This window comes from Furipterus horrens, unplaced genomic scaffold (genome assembly GCF_987537825.1).
Source record: "Furipterus horrens unplaced genomic scaffold, mFurHor1.1.pri manual_scaffold_9, whole genome shotgun sequence".
Taxonomy (NCBI): Eukaryota; Metazoa; Chordata; class Mammalia; order Chiroptera; family Furipteridae; genus Furipterus; species Furipterus horrens.
Window position 1 is genome coordinate 91,991,405 of NW_028327179.1, and position 14,768 is coordinate 92,006,172.

At 43.9% G+C, this 14,768-nt stretch overlaps 1 protein-coding gene across 1 annotated transcript in view; it reads left to right on the top strand.

The window, feature by feature from the left end:
- Positions 1-1,512: 1,512 nt before the first annotated feature.
- CHRM2 (cholinergic receptor muscarinic 2) overlaps positions 1,513-14,768 on the top strand; it is a 143,005-nt gene continuing 129,749 nt past the window's right edge. The window contains exons 1-2 of the mRNA XM_090287558.1: positions 1,513-1,730; positions 1,991-2,153. The gene's annotated coding sequence lies outside the window, so the exon portion shown is untranslated. The remainder of the gene's footprint in view (positions 1,731-1,990; positions 2,154-14,768) is intronic.

The following is a 14,768-nucleotide window of genomic DNA, read 5'->3' on the forward strand; positions in this document are numbered from 1 at the left end:
TGGGGCCGGGGGTGGGGGGGTGGTGGTGGTGGTGGTGGTGATACTAATACCAAGACTGAACAGAGCTGTCGTGATTGTCTAACAAGTATCTTAACATCTCCTGGTGAGAGCAGGATGTGAGGGTTTGGAGGCTGAAAGCAGAACCACAGTATAATAAGGCATTATTTCAGGATGACTTCAATGTAGCAAAATCAGGTTGGTGCCAAGTCCTGCTTGGTGTTAGCTCTGAGTTAACAGAAAGGGCAGAAATTTTGAACTGCAGGATTTCCATTTATTAATGAACGTATGTTGCTGTATAATTAATTATCTTGATTGTCAACTGCCATCTAGGTGTTTCCCATGAACCACTTTCCTTGGCACTAATATTGGAAGCTAATAAATACCAGATATGGTGGCATTTGCTATTCTCTATGCTCTTTGACACTTAGCAAAGGCCTGGGCATCAATAATTGAACTGAATTTAATTAACTATATTAAACCAATGCATCTTTAACCTGCTCCTTGTCTGTCTTTGTGATTGAAAAAGAAGGATGCACCTAATTTTCTGTTATTCAAGTTAAGGTTTCAATTTTTTCCATTTGATTGCCCAAGGTGGGTGGGAGAAAATGCAGCATGTACAACATATCATCCTTTGACGTTATCTTCATATATACATACACTTCCATAAAAGCAAGTCTTATCCTCAGCTATACTTTAGAACTGTCATTGTGCCTTTACCAAATGGGTTAGTACCTAAAAATAGTGAGTACTCTTTGAATTTCTCATTAAAATGAAGAAGTAAAAATCTAAGGCTGATCTGAGCACAAAAAGTTTGCATCTTAATTTTTTATGGAGATCCCAAATTTATGAAGCATCGTAAATATATTGTGATTGCGTACCTATCAAAAACACAGACATTGGCCTGTGCTTAAAAAACAAACAAACAAAAAATGCTCTCCCTCTAACACGTTCATTAAAGTTCCAAGGTAATAAACAATCAGTGAATAGTTCAGCACAATTATGTGTTTACAAAGCATAGCGGATTTATTCTAACATTTTCCCACCTGGAAAAACTGGATTCAAGGATCTTCGGCAATTGAAAAGAAACATTGTGTTCCTCCCAGTTTGTCATGCCACTTTTATAGCAATCCTAAACTTGCAGGAATGGGACTGGGTGGTGGTGGTGGTGATTGTAAAGGTTCTGATGTAGAAATTGCAGATGGAGAGCGGGGCTCCAGGGATGGAAGTGGAGAGGAGCTGAAAGGAGCCTGGAGAAAAGGCTGTCATATTTGCTCAGAAAAACCGCCAAATCAGAGAGCAGAGGCGATTTCATTGGAGGAGCGCCTTCAACAGCAATTAATCCTGTCATACTGCAAGAAAATTGTAAATGTTCTCTCCAGAAATTGTCCGCCCATTGCAGCTAATCGAACATACTCGCACGACCAGAGACCCGCTCTCCTGCTCTAATAGCAAAGGCTCTGGCTGCAGAGACTCACTCCAGGGAGCGCACGCGCGCTCACACACAGGCACACACACACACGCGCGCGCAAACGCCAGCCTGCGGTCTGGCCAGAGTCTTGCAACCGCAAATCCCAGTAGGAAATAGCCACAGGCACCGAAGTAGGTGTTGCCGCGACTCTAATTACTACTTCCCCGAGCACTTGGGTGAAGAAATGAATCCCGCCCAGCTCGCCAGTCCACCCAGGTCTTGGTTCTATTTTGTTCTTCAGACTCATCTTCCTGAAAGCCAGGTTTGAAAGTCCTCTTTGCTGCTCCTTGGGTGGTTTGCTGTGGAGGACGGGCGCAGCATCAGAGTCACTTCAGTCTAAACCGACAAGGGGTTCCTGTCTCGCCAAGTGACTAGGACCCAAGTGAGGCGCACGACTCTGGTCGCGCACGCCAGAGCCCTACCGCTCTCACCCGAATCTTTGGGTCCGCTCTCTCCCCGCCCCACCCCCCGCCCCCTCTTTGGGTGTCTCGGCATCAACTAATCTTCCTTTTCTCTCTCAAGATCAAGGGAGAAAACCAGCCGGCAGCGGGCTTAGGACTCTGAGCCCTGCGCAGCTCCCACTGGAGCCGGTCAGCCCCGAACCCGCGAACGGCTTCTCGCTCCGGCCATCCTGCACCAGGGAAATCGCAGTCCGGGGAGGCAGCTGGAACCAAACCCGCAGCAGGTAAGAGCTCTGCGCTGCCCAGCTCTCGGCTTGTTCGCGCCAGGATCCCTGCCACAGAGGGCTCCCTCCAGATCTCCCGGACTCTGCGCGGAGTGGTTGAGGGCTGGGAAACAGAAGGATGGTCCTCCACAAGTGCCGATTCTCAAACGGAAACTTTGGCTCCTGAGGCTTGCAGGGCTGAGGGCAGTGATGGCGGGTCTGGCAGGAAGGGGCAAAGGAGGCCCTGCGTGGGGCAGGGGTGTGATTCCGCGGGTCACCGAGTCCCGTGGAAGGTGGAAGGCAGCCTGCGAGCTGCGCCTTGCCGGGCACATCTACCCCTTCCAGCCCCCACCCCTCCGCTGTCACCCGACCCCCTTTCCTTCCCCGAGATGCCGTCACGGAAAAGACAAGGAGAGCTTTGCCCTCTCCTACCCCTCACGCTTCTTTCTTCCTGGAGTCTGGCCACATCTTCCAGGCGTTTGGGGTGGAGGCCCAGCTCGCCCGGGTTCCGCTCTTTGGTGCTGCGCTTCGTGGACCACGACCAAGGAGCAGGGGGGTGGGTAGGCATGAGTTCATGGTCCCAGGACAGGGGAGGGGGTAGCCTTCGGTCACCCCATCCCGTATCAGCTCCATACCCGGGTCGGCTGTCCGCCTCGGCTCGGGGACAGGGTCTCAGCCTGGAGCTCGCGAGGTCCAGACCGTGCCTGGGCTTTGACAACACCCACTTCACTAGGCCCTGGGCCACCCCTGCAGGGCTTGGGTCATAACAGGGTCACCACCCCCAACCCGATGTCCCCGGTTGTCCGCGCCTGCGGACCTAGGCAATCCCGAATAACTTATAGCTTGCGGCACCCCCGAGGTGCGCTCGGAACCCTCGAGGGGTGATCAGGCGTTCCACCTGTGAGCTCGAGCCCTGGGGCGCTCGCAGCAGGGTAGGAGGAGGCTCGCCTAGGGGAGCTCTCTGGAGGTGAGGGTTTCCCCGAATTATTGACCCAGAGAGCAGCGCACCCCTGCCTCGCCACCTCCAGTGTCCCTCTTGCTTTCTCTACCCTCCCGCCGTCGCCTTGAGCCACAAAATCGCCCAAGGGAGCTCACCAGTCCCAGGTCATGAGACCAGGGCTGTTGCCTGTGTGACGATATCCCCGCGGTGCATAGGGGCGGGGGGAGAGCGGAGAAGGAGAGCAGACACCCAAGGCACGCACAGCTGCCCGCCGACATCTCACCCGAGTTGCCCCCAGGTGTCCTTATGCCAGTTCAGGGCCCCCGCACGTCCGTGACTGAGGCCACCAAGGATTCCACGTTTGCCCGCCCAGGCGTGGCCAGCCCAGCCAAAGCACGGTGCTTCCCAGTCCTCAAGCTCCGGATCCCCCCCCCCCCCCCCGTTGACTTTCTAGTTCCCGTTCCTTGTCTCTTCTTTTTCTGGTTGGTTTTGCTTTTTTTGCTCTTTTCCTTAGCGCTGGGTGGCAGTGGGTACCTGGCAGCCAGCCTGGTGGCGCGTCCGTCCCCTAGTACACGCAGCCAGAAGCACAAACACGCGTCCCCACGCTCTACCGCACACCGCCCCCCGCTCCTTCACTCAGCCCGGGCTTCGCAGCCCCGGGCGCCTGCGGCCAGGCCAGGGCTGGTCAGGGTCACAGCCCCCGCCTTGGCTCCGCAAAGGACTGAGCCAGAGGAGAACCGAGCCAACCCAGTCTCCAAAGAAAGCGTGGCGCGACAGGAAAGACCTGAGAAAAACTCTCATTTGGGTTGGGGGTGGGACGGCAGGGGGCGGGGAGGCTCTGGGGGAAAACGTTCCTCCAGCTATGGCTGTGCTGAGCATCAAGAGGCCCCGACCCACCTGTAAACCCCCTCCCCCCGCCTCAGGCCAGAGCCCCCCGCGGTGGGCAGCCTCTTTCTAGGCACTAAGGCAGGTCCAGATGGCTGGGTCTCGAGTGGACCAGCATCCCACTTCATTCCGGGCCATTCTGCTTTACCAGAACGAAGAGGGCACTGTAAGTGAGGCAGATCTTAAACGTCTGATACTGGGCCCGGCAAAGGCCAGGCATTGTTATTTGTTTGGCAGTCTGTATATATGTACACATAGTATTGGAAAGCATATGGCAGGATGTATATAGTGCACATTTTTATTGATCAGCAAATCATCATGACAATGATATGCTTTAGAAACTACAATTAGGGGTGTGTGGGTGAGAGAGATCTTTGGGGCTTTAACAACAAGGGCGCCGATAATCAAGGAAGCAAAGCAGTTGTTTGGCCAAGAGACAGCTCCACATTGCGAACTGCCTTAGGCTGCAATTCGGAAAGTGGACTTTTGAGACTTGTCAAGTAAACGGAAGAATTTTGTGCTGACAATGTCGCAGTTTGCAGCATTTGGCAGCCAAGGACTCAAGAAGCAGTAAGTTAATGCCGGGTCAAGTTTTATTGTTATCACTATTATTAGTAACGTGTTCCAGTTGTGACAGAGATAAGAAAATTCTGTGGACTCTATATGCTTTACTGAGTTAAACAAGTGTGCCGGTGCAGACTGAAAAATAAAACTTGACCCTAAAAAGGCATAGAAGTTCCAGCCAAGTCCACTTACTGTTGTAAAATGGGAATGAGGTGGGAGAGGGGAGAATCCTGGGACCCAAAATTCAGGATGGACCCTTTGGAAGGGTCCCCACAGTTTCTCATCCTGTGGGGAGCACAGATTGCTATCTTCACATTAAAAACTACATTGCTCAAAATGTGACCCTATGCTCTTCTTTGCCCAGATAACCCCTGACTGCAGGCAGGTGGACCTACTACATTCAGTAGGAATTTTCTAATTTCACCTCCAGGGCAGCTAGCCCTCAGGTTCAAGGGCACAGAAGGGAGAGGAGCAGCTTCAGAGGAGGGAAGAAAACGGCTGTCTGCAGCTGGCTTGCCAGCATGGGACCCCCTTCTGGGGAGGAGAATTGGTGGGCCGATTAGGAGGCACATGCCTCTCTGACCCACAGCAATGAACAAAGTTAACGCAAGTGCAAAAGATGAAGAGGGGAGAGTAGAAGAAAGGGAACTGAAGAGGAAATGGGAAAAAGAAAAAGAAAGAAAAAAGTGTAGGAACCTGTGGCTGTACTATTAACAGCCACAACCTCCATCACCGGCCCCAGTCCTTGTATGGGGAGAAAATACCTCTCATAATTGTCTAAACCTGACCACTCAAGCCCCACTCCTAATCGTATCTAAATAGTTCTTCCCTTTACTCCGTAGGATCAAGAGCCTGAGAGAAACATTTTGTTATCCAGTCCCCTGGAAGGACTGGTTTTCTTCATTTAAACTTATATTTGAAGTGGTTGGGCATTTTATGATGGGGACTGTGATTTTCTTCAGTGGATACATATATTAAATACCTTCCCTGTGGCTTTCAGTCCCTCCCTCCTGTCCCTACTTTGTTGACCTTTGGTTCATGGGGCAGGTGTTGGGGCTGCTTTGATTTAGGGATGTCAGAGCAGGCAAGTGTGCTGATTGCAAACCCTGAAGCTCAGCAGGGTCATGTGGTGGTGATGGTGGTGGCACTTTTAGTACAGTGCCTTTCGTGTGGTACAAAGGAAACAGGTCATTGTCCCTTAGAACTGCATTTTTAAAGAGTGTGTTCTAAGTCCCTGGCACTGTCCTAAGTACCTTACATGTATTATGTTATCTGTTAGCTCAGAGCTTTGTCCCCACTGTTTAAAAATAGTATCTGCCACATCCTAGGTGGTTATTAAGTATTTGTTAAATGTGTGAATAGGTGAATCAATTTTCTCATTGCAACAATCCTGTGAAGTAGGTGTTATTTTTCCCATTTTACAAATGAGGAAACCAGAGTCCAGGGGGTCAGGGAATGGCCCCAAATCACACAGCTGGTAAGTTGCAGCCCCTGGATTCAACCACATGCCTGTGGGACTCCAGTCTGTCTTCTGCTGTGCTGATTGGCTCTAGGAATTGTTGCTGAGCTGTGCATTCTGTGTTTGGAAAATCAAAGCTGCGGTGTTCAGGGTCCAACGATGTTCTTCTCCTTTTAATTCAATTCCGCATATTCTTGTCAGATCCCCTAGACCCTGAGTAAGGAAGATTCAGAGCCCGCTAGATTCTTAGCTGGCGCAACGCACTGGTTCGGATTAATCAGTGATTGCCTCTGGCAAAGGAAAACGAGGACACCAAAGTTTCCTTACATTTTGGCAGATGCTGTTTCTACCTATAGCTATACTAAATTTTCTTTGTCTGGTGCAAAAGGATGAAAGAGAATTTTGACATCTTCCCGTTTAACTCATCATATGTGTTGCTGAAGTGGGAAAAGAGGCTTTTCCAACGTGATGCCTCATCAAGAGCTGCGCATCTCAACCTCCAGCCCCGTCATCTCCTTCTTTTGCTATATTGAATGGATTCCTCTTTGTGTATTAAGATTGCTGGTGCTTACAGGTGTGAATTTCCAGGGCACCTTTTAATTTTAGTGAGAATGTATTTCCCACCCTTTGCTTTGAAAGGCATAATGTAACTTTGGGAAACTGCTATTAGGAAAGGGTGATACAGATTCTGGCTCATTTGCCTGCTTCTATACTTCATATAGTCTTGTCTTACTTTATTTTCCTTTCCCCTCACCCCCAACATGTTCAAGATTCCTCTTTTATACTGTGACCTAAATATACAGTCATCTTAACTGGTGCTGTTACCATGGTAATGTTTCATGGTAGATAAGGGTACACACTAAAAAATCAGTTTCTTTCATTATGGTTTCCTTCTCTCCCTCTCTCGCGAATCCAGGCTTTCACTGAATGATGCCCTCTGGTGTTCAGTCACAGGAAGCACACTACTTTGGATAGGGCAAGAATATCGTTTTTAAAACTTTGAATTTCAACTATAACATGAAATGGAGAAAAGCAAGAAGACTTTCAATTAGTATGTTTTAAACAAATAGATTAGTAGAAGACATTTATTGACTGGGCATATTAAGTGTTGTTTACTGTGTAGAATTCTAGAAAGTTACGGGAAAGGGGGGATATTTATCCCCTTAGGTGTTGAACATTGTTTTGAAAATATTTCTGTAGGAGACAAGGAGATTCTATTGCGATATTTCTGGAGGAAGAGTCTAATGGAATGTTTTATGTATTTAAATCTTTAAAACTTTAAAATGGAAGTCTTTTTGTGTTCAGAATGGGAATGTTTTTCTTCTATCTCATATATTATATATTTTATGTATAATATACTTTTACATTATATTATACATATAACTTGTTGCTCTGTTATGGAAGAGACTCGGAAGTCTTACTTTATATTACTTTGTGAACAGTAATATCAATCTTCACATTATTATTAATCACAAATTATGTGACAAATTGGAAGTGAGGTTGATAATGCCATAAACATGTCTTCTTTCTTCTGCACTCCGAATCCTACTGTCACCATCTAACGGTCATCGCCAAGCCGAAACTTTCACTGAGGCTTGTCTAGAGTTCATCCCCCTCTCCATCCACACCCCTTTTTCGGACCTTTAACGTCTCTTGCAAGGACTACCACCAGGACCTTGGGTTTCGAATTGCTTTCCCACTTCCAGCCTTTCCCTCATACAGCCCGTGCCTTGCCCTGCCAGAATGACCTTTCTACAATGCAAATCTGAACATGCCATTCTCTTACTAAAAGTTCTTCACTGTTTCTGAACGGTCTCAGAGAAACTCTGAAATCAAGCCCACGTGAGATCTTCCGTAAGTGATCAAAGTCTTTTTGCCAGGCCATCTCTCCGTGTATTTCTGGGAAGCTCTCTGCATGAAACCAAAGTTCCTCTGTGCTCTCTCCTATCTAGTGTTCTGTCTAGGTTTTCATGACTAATCTGGCTAGACCAAGCACCTGGCACCTTCCTATTCCTCTCTCCCCGCCCTGGTGGAGGGGTTCATGAGAATGAGGGGATCTTCTGAAATGTTAATGGGGATACATTTTGCTATTACTGTTGCAAAATGTTGGTGTACTGTGATGATCCCCAGTAACTGATATAACATAATAACTCCTCCAGGACTAGGAAAGCCATAAGGATGTCCCCTGATGTTATTGCTCACCCTTGGTCATGAAGATAATTCTTCCCCTTTAATAAAGCAAAGAAGCTTTCCCTTACCTCCTCAGCTATGCCAAGCTAATAAACAAGGTGGAATAATATAGGAAGATGAGGCTATTATTTCCTGATTATTTAATTAACTACTGAGGATCTCTTTAGGAGGAGTAAGATGGGGAGCTAAAGAATTACCTGAAGGCTAATTTTCCCCACTCTTCATAAAAGCTGAGCATGAAATGATTTGATGGATCATACTGTTGAACACGATGATGATTTTCTAGTACTTTGTGCCTTCCTTGACACTGTTCCAGAGGGAAGAGGCTTCTGCCATAGAAGCAGCATGAACATGGAAAGTGATAGGGAAACTCTACTTAATTGTGTTCTTTAGAGAGACTCAGGGCACTTGGCTTCATTTTAGAAGACTATAAAGAGTAGCCCCAAGGCCAAAGTGTTGCCCAGACCTGCCTGCTGTTTTCTTGTTTCATCCTCAACATGACCTTTCCATCAGATTTTATCAGCAGAGTGGGCATCTCTCTCTTCATGTGTAAGCCGAATATGACAGACTTCTTTTCTCCCTCGATTTGTGTGATGGGAGCACTGAAGGCTGGGGAGCGTGGGTGATGTAGGTTTAATTTCTGTTTCTTGGGTGTCACTTAAAGGTAAACAAGGAGTCACAATTTTGCTTTTATTTTTAAACTTATTTTTTTGAATTTATTATATTTTTTCCATTACCGTTTATCCCTCCTATACCTTCTTTCACCTTCACCTACTTCATGATCACCACATTGTTGTCCAAGTGCATGAGTTTCTCTCTCTCTCTCTCTCTCTCTCTCTCTCTCTCTCTCTCTCTCTCTCTCTCTCTCTCTTTTCCTTTTCTGCCTTTATTTTAAAGTGTGAATGACTAGAGATTTTCCATGACTGGATATTTCCCTGTTAGGGAAAATTCCAGAATTTTCGAGGAGATACTCTTCTGTGACAATAATGACAATGGAAAGAATGAAATGGCTACTGCTCTTGCTTAAGTGTCTACCAAAGCTTAGGACCTGTGCCATTCCTTTAAAGCTATTATTCCCATACCTCAAGCCAGCCCTGTGTGGGAAATGTTTGTCTTGCATTCTCAGGAGTGAAGAAATTGGTGCCTGTTGACACTAAATGGCTCGTTCAGGGTCTAAGAGCGAGTGTATTGCTTCAGACATCTGCCTCAAGTCTAGCCTCAATGGTGTGTTTAAAACATTTGGTTTTGGGTAGTTTTATTTACTATTCCGTAGCAGTTTCTTTAAAAGAGTATCGCATTGTTCGACATCCAATTCTGATAAAGCGAAGGAAATAGAGGGAAGAAAAAGAAATAGAAGCATGTCGCGCTTTGAGTCAGAGTTCAGAAAATGGAACCATGACGACAGTTTACGCCAGAGGAGTCAGTGTCAGGTGAGACCGAGACTCTGTCTTGACCGACTTCACCTCCTGGCTTAGCCTCACTGTAGTCCTCACATTTGCAGACACTCGTTCCTTCATCGACCCTGGGGAGCTCTTTCTAGGCACAGAGACAGGAAAGAGTCTTAGTAAGACTTCCAGCTATGGAAGGCATAAAATAAAATTTTATGACTATTAATAAAACATATACATGTTGGAATGTTTCTGTTGACTGTAAAAAAACACTATGTGATAATAACAATATTTGATCTCCTCTATTTTATATTGTTCTATCTTTTCCATGTCTCTGCAAAAAACAGTCGCAATGACTTAATGTTTAACTTCTGCATTGCAGATATAACACAAAAGGCCAAAGGAGCTAATTATTCTGAGCGATGGACCATCAGTGGATTAATTCTGTTTCTGTTTACATGTCCACTATCAACTCTGTTTGTGTCCCAAGTCACTCGAGAATCATTAGTGTCTATAGGTAAATGATAATACCAGCTAATTTTTTACAATTAATTGAAATTTCACACTTTTACATTTCCATATCAGTCCATATTTTTACATACTGACACTTTTAATCAAGGATAATCTTTCGCAAGGGAGCCACAATGGAGCCCTAATTAATTAAAGTGGTAATTGCTCCTCTCTTTTGCAGTTTGTTAGTTACATAACACATTCTTCAAGAAATTCACATCCTTGGCATGCCTCTTTAAAATTCCCTCATTTATAAAGGGATACCTTGGCCTCTATCTCTGTAAGAGTTTACTGAAAATTCAAATTATTTTTATTTTCCAGCAGGCATATGGAAAGGAGGTCACATTTATTTCCCAGCAAGTTTTCATAGTCAGACAATATAAAGTGATATGTTTCTGTCATTGAAATGTTCAGATATAATCCCTGGAGTCGTCTACATGGAAGAGAGATTGTCAAATGTCTCTCCTTTGATGTTCACTGGCTTATTGTAGCTTCTTTATCACAATGCAAGTTCCCACGGTCTGTTCCTCTTGGATCTTTCTTCCGTTCCTCAGTCCTCAGCTACTTAATTGCTCCTACCTCTCTGCAGCTTTTTCAATACCTAAGGTTTGTTATATTTTCCCTCTGGTTTAGCCCCACTATTTTAGTAGACATTGAATCTAGAAAGCTGGCTGTAACTGGCAGCCTTGTTTTCTTCTCCTTCAATAGGTATTGTTTAATTCCTATTTTTCAACACCGGTTGGTGTGAGATGCATTTTCAAAAATAATGGACGGGGACTATATCCGTTAGCCAATTTCCCTAAGACTTAGGCATTTCAGATCATTGAAAGCACTACCCCAGATATTGGTCAGATTTTCCACAGGTCGTTATCCTTGTTTGATTTTCAAAAATAATTTGTGTGACTGATTCATTCCACTTGCAGCAAATACTTACTTGGCTACTTTTTTAAATTATTTTTTCTTCCAAACTCCCATGTGCTCTTATTTTATTTTTGCCAATATCTTTGAAAATGAAGCCATAGCAATTACTTAGGTATCTAAAATTCAAACTGCTTCTCTCATTACTGTGTATAATTATTGAATGATAACTGTTCTTGCTGCATTGATCTCTTTAAATAGACTTTTTAAGAGTAGTTCTAGGTTCACAGCAAAATTGTGTAGCAAGGACAGAAAGTTTCCCCATACGCTCCCTCCCATATGCCGATAGCCTGTCGCCGCTATTGGCATCTCGCACCAGAGTGATACGTTCGTTACAATGAATGATGCGGCATCGACACAGCGTGATCACCTTGAAGTTCATTATTCTGAGTGTTCATTCTTTGGGTTGTAGGTCCTATAAATTTTGACAAATGTACAGACACATATCCACTACTATAGTACCGTAAGGAGCAGTTTCATTGCCCTAAGAATCCTCTGTGCTTCCCTCTTTATCTCATCTTTTTACGGTCTTCGCAATTTTGCTTCTTCCAGCACATCATACATTCGGAATCATACAGTATACAACCTTCTCAGGCTGGTTTCTTTCCCTTAGTAACATGCAGTTAAGTTTCCTCCCTGTCTTTTCATAGCTCGAGGGCTCATTTCTTCTTAGTGATGAATAATATTTCATTGCATTAGTTTTTCTATGGTATTTTCATTAAATCTGTACATGTTTTCCCTTAGCTCTTGAAGATAAAGTTTAGCTATTCATCAGAGAAGTGCTTTGTTCCATTTCATCGTGTATACTATATTATTTTATTTTTGTACAGTATTTGATTTTCTCTAATTTTACATTTTAATTTTCTTAAATTTTGGCACTTTCTAATAACAGTCACAGAATTCATTATGTTCTGAATATCTTAATTCTATCTTCTTTTTGCTTTAATCCACCATGCCCCTATTTCAACACTTAGCAAGGTAAGAGCATAGTTGCTTGGCATCTTGTAGTTTTTTATTTAATGATTTTTATTTTCTCATTATTATATTTTTCACAAGATTTACTTTTTGTTTTTGGAATTAAGGTAACAAAAATCTTCACTCCTCTGCTGACTTAAATGGTTAGTTTATCCAGTTTCGGCAGCTTCTCTGTTCCCTTGAGTCTGTAAATATAAGAAGGGGGAAGAAAGGACATCCCAGACAGAGCTGGTTTTTTTCCACTTCTCTTTCCCACCTGATCTTCCAAGCCCTAGCCATCATGCTCATGATGAAGCTAAGTCAAAAAGCCAAGAACGTACCCCAGATACTTCTCCTGACCCCTAAAAGGTGCATTTGTAAGTCTCCATCTGTTTCACCAACAGTGGAGTATGCTTACTGAGAGATAAGAGACATCCCAAGAGGCCGTTCGGGACTCCTCTGAGTTGCGCCTTTTCCTCTGTTCTCTGCCTTTAGGAAGATCCGTGCTATTTAATACATTGCTGTAGTCATTCTAGCTGTTCAGACATGGCCTTTGTGCTGGACACCTAATGGTACCCACTTTTTATACTTAATTTTTAATATTTTTGCTTGGCCCCGATCTTCAACTTACACAGGCACCTTATATAGTATTTAACTCCTTTATACAATGACATTGTTGTTGCTCTTCTCTGGTTTCATTAGAAGACATCTGCTCTATATGGGTAAGATTTACTTTCTAAATTCTTCTCAGCATTGTATCTTGGGCCCGTCTTTATTCTTGTCACATTCCAGAGCCCAGTAAGTGTTTTTAAAAATGATGATTTTATGCCACCAGTCTGCTAGAAGTCTGAAGTTTCTTGCTCTCCTCATCTATTCTTCTTTTGGTTTCATAATAGCAAATTATCATTTTCTGGAACAGCTCAATGAAATTCTCTTTCTAGGTAAAAAAATTTCTTTCAGGATAAATCTACGCTCCTGACAAGTTTTTCTGCTTTTGAAACCAATACTTCGTCTAACCCTGAGCAAAAATTTGTATGGGCTACCTTTGTAGGTATTTAGTAGTATTTTTACTTTATTTAAATTGAATCTAATTAATATCTAGATCATAAACTTTTAAAGGGACCCACCTTGTTTGTTTTGATGTGTAACAGAACTTGAAACCCATTTTAACCAGCACAGATCACCAGTCACTTTCCTTCTTCCACACTAGGATGGAGTCACAGTGTCACTTGACTCTTCTTGCTTGACTCCATGGACAAGATAAATGACTAAAGATAAAGAACAATCTATGCCAGGAACTTCTGTGCCATTCTGGATAACTTGCCATACTCTGGCTTTGGTCTCATGCACAGAATCAGAGCGCTCATTTATTTGCTTTTTTGCTTATTTATCCAATAGGTATTTACTGAACATTTATTCTGTGCACAACACTATGCTTGTGGCCCCACAGTCCCCCATTTTCACCCTCTTGTGTGGGTTTAAAACACCCCCGTGATAGCGCTGCTGCAGCCTGGTCAGCTACACCAGGCCTGTGCTCTCAGCCTCTGCCCCTCTTTCCGTGACTTGAGTGTTTGATGGAGGGAGGTGAAGGGATTAAGTAGTACAAAGTGATAGCTACAGAATAGCCACAGAGATGGAGATTACAGCCTAGAGAATGTAGCCAATAATATCAAGTTAAATATGTGTGGGGCCAGGTGGGTATTTGTAGTGGGGCGGAGTGGGGGGGTACTCTGTAAAGTATGTGACTTTCTAACCCCTTTGCTGTGTATCTGAGACTAATACAGAATCATATTGAATGTAAACTGTAATTGAACAATTGAGAAAAAGAATATGTGCTTCGGAGACCATTGTACCATCGTCAGTTTGCCTTTAGTTCCTTCAATTTTATAGATTTAAGAACGTAGCGAAATGTTCAACATCACATAGCATAACACCTTTGTTTTACAGTTAAGGAGACTGTGACCAAGAAATAGTAACAAGTTGTCCTATGAGTGACAGTGATTTGAGGTGATAGAATCAGGATTTGGGGTTGGACATCTTGATACCCAGCTCTTTGCCCGTTTTATCACCCCACTGTGACTGCCCCTTTGAAATATTCCACATGATTATTTTTAATTCCAGAAATTAATTCCTTTTAAAAAAGATCTGAGCTAAAAAAAGAAAACTAGTTATTCTTCCTTATTTGTGTGAAATTTATGGTTCTTTTTCTGTCTCCCCTCTTCTGTTTCTCTGATGTTTTGCTAACGTGTCTTATGAGTTAGTGATAAGGCTGTGCAGTTCAAACATAAGTAATTGTCAAAACTTTAATGACAGATAGGACATGGGGCCAACCTATCAGAACATGTCATTCTTCTGGGTCCCTGCTGAGAATCAACCCTGGTTCAATGAGCTGCTCCAATCTCGAGAATATCTCCTTTGTTGCTTTCCAGAAGTTTTGGAGACTTCGTCTATTCATTCTTGCTGAATTGCATGTACATAGTTAAAGTTTTCATTAATCCTTGCCTATCTATTTAGACCAATAGTTTTTAAAATGTTGTTGCTTCTAAAAAGATATCAACTCAACCTTTTAAATTTATATACTAAAGAATAATTGAAAGAAAAAAAAACCACACCGTATTTTTCTCTGAAGATGTATCACGACTTTTGAAAAGCAGAGGGAAGTATGATAGATGAAGCCTTTTAGAAAACAATATTAAAGTCCACTTCTTTCTCTTGCTTCCCCATTTCATGGGGTCATTAGGAAACTCTATGGCTGCAGCTCCTGACGAACTGGCAAAACCTGTTCATGCAGTACCTTCAAAGTAAGCAAAAGGAATGCATTGGAAAGC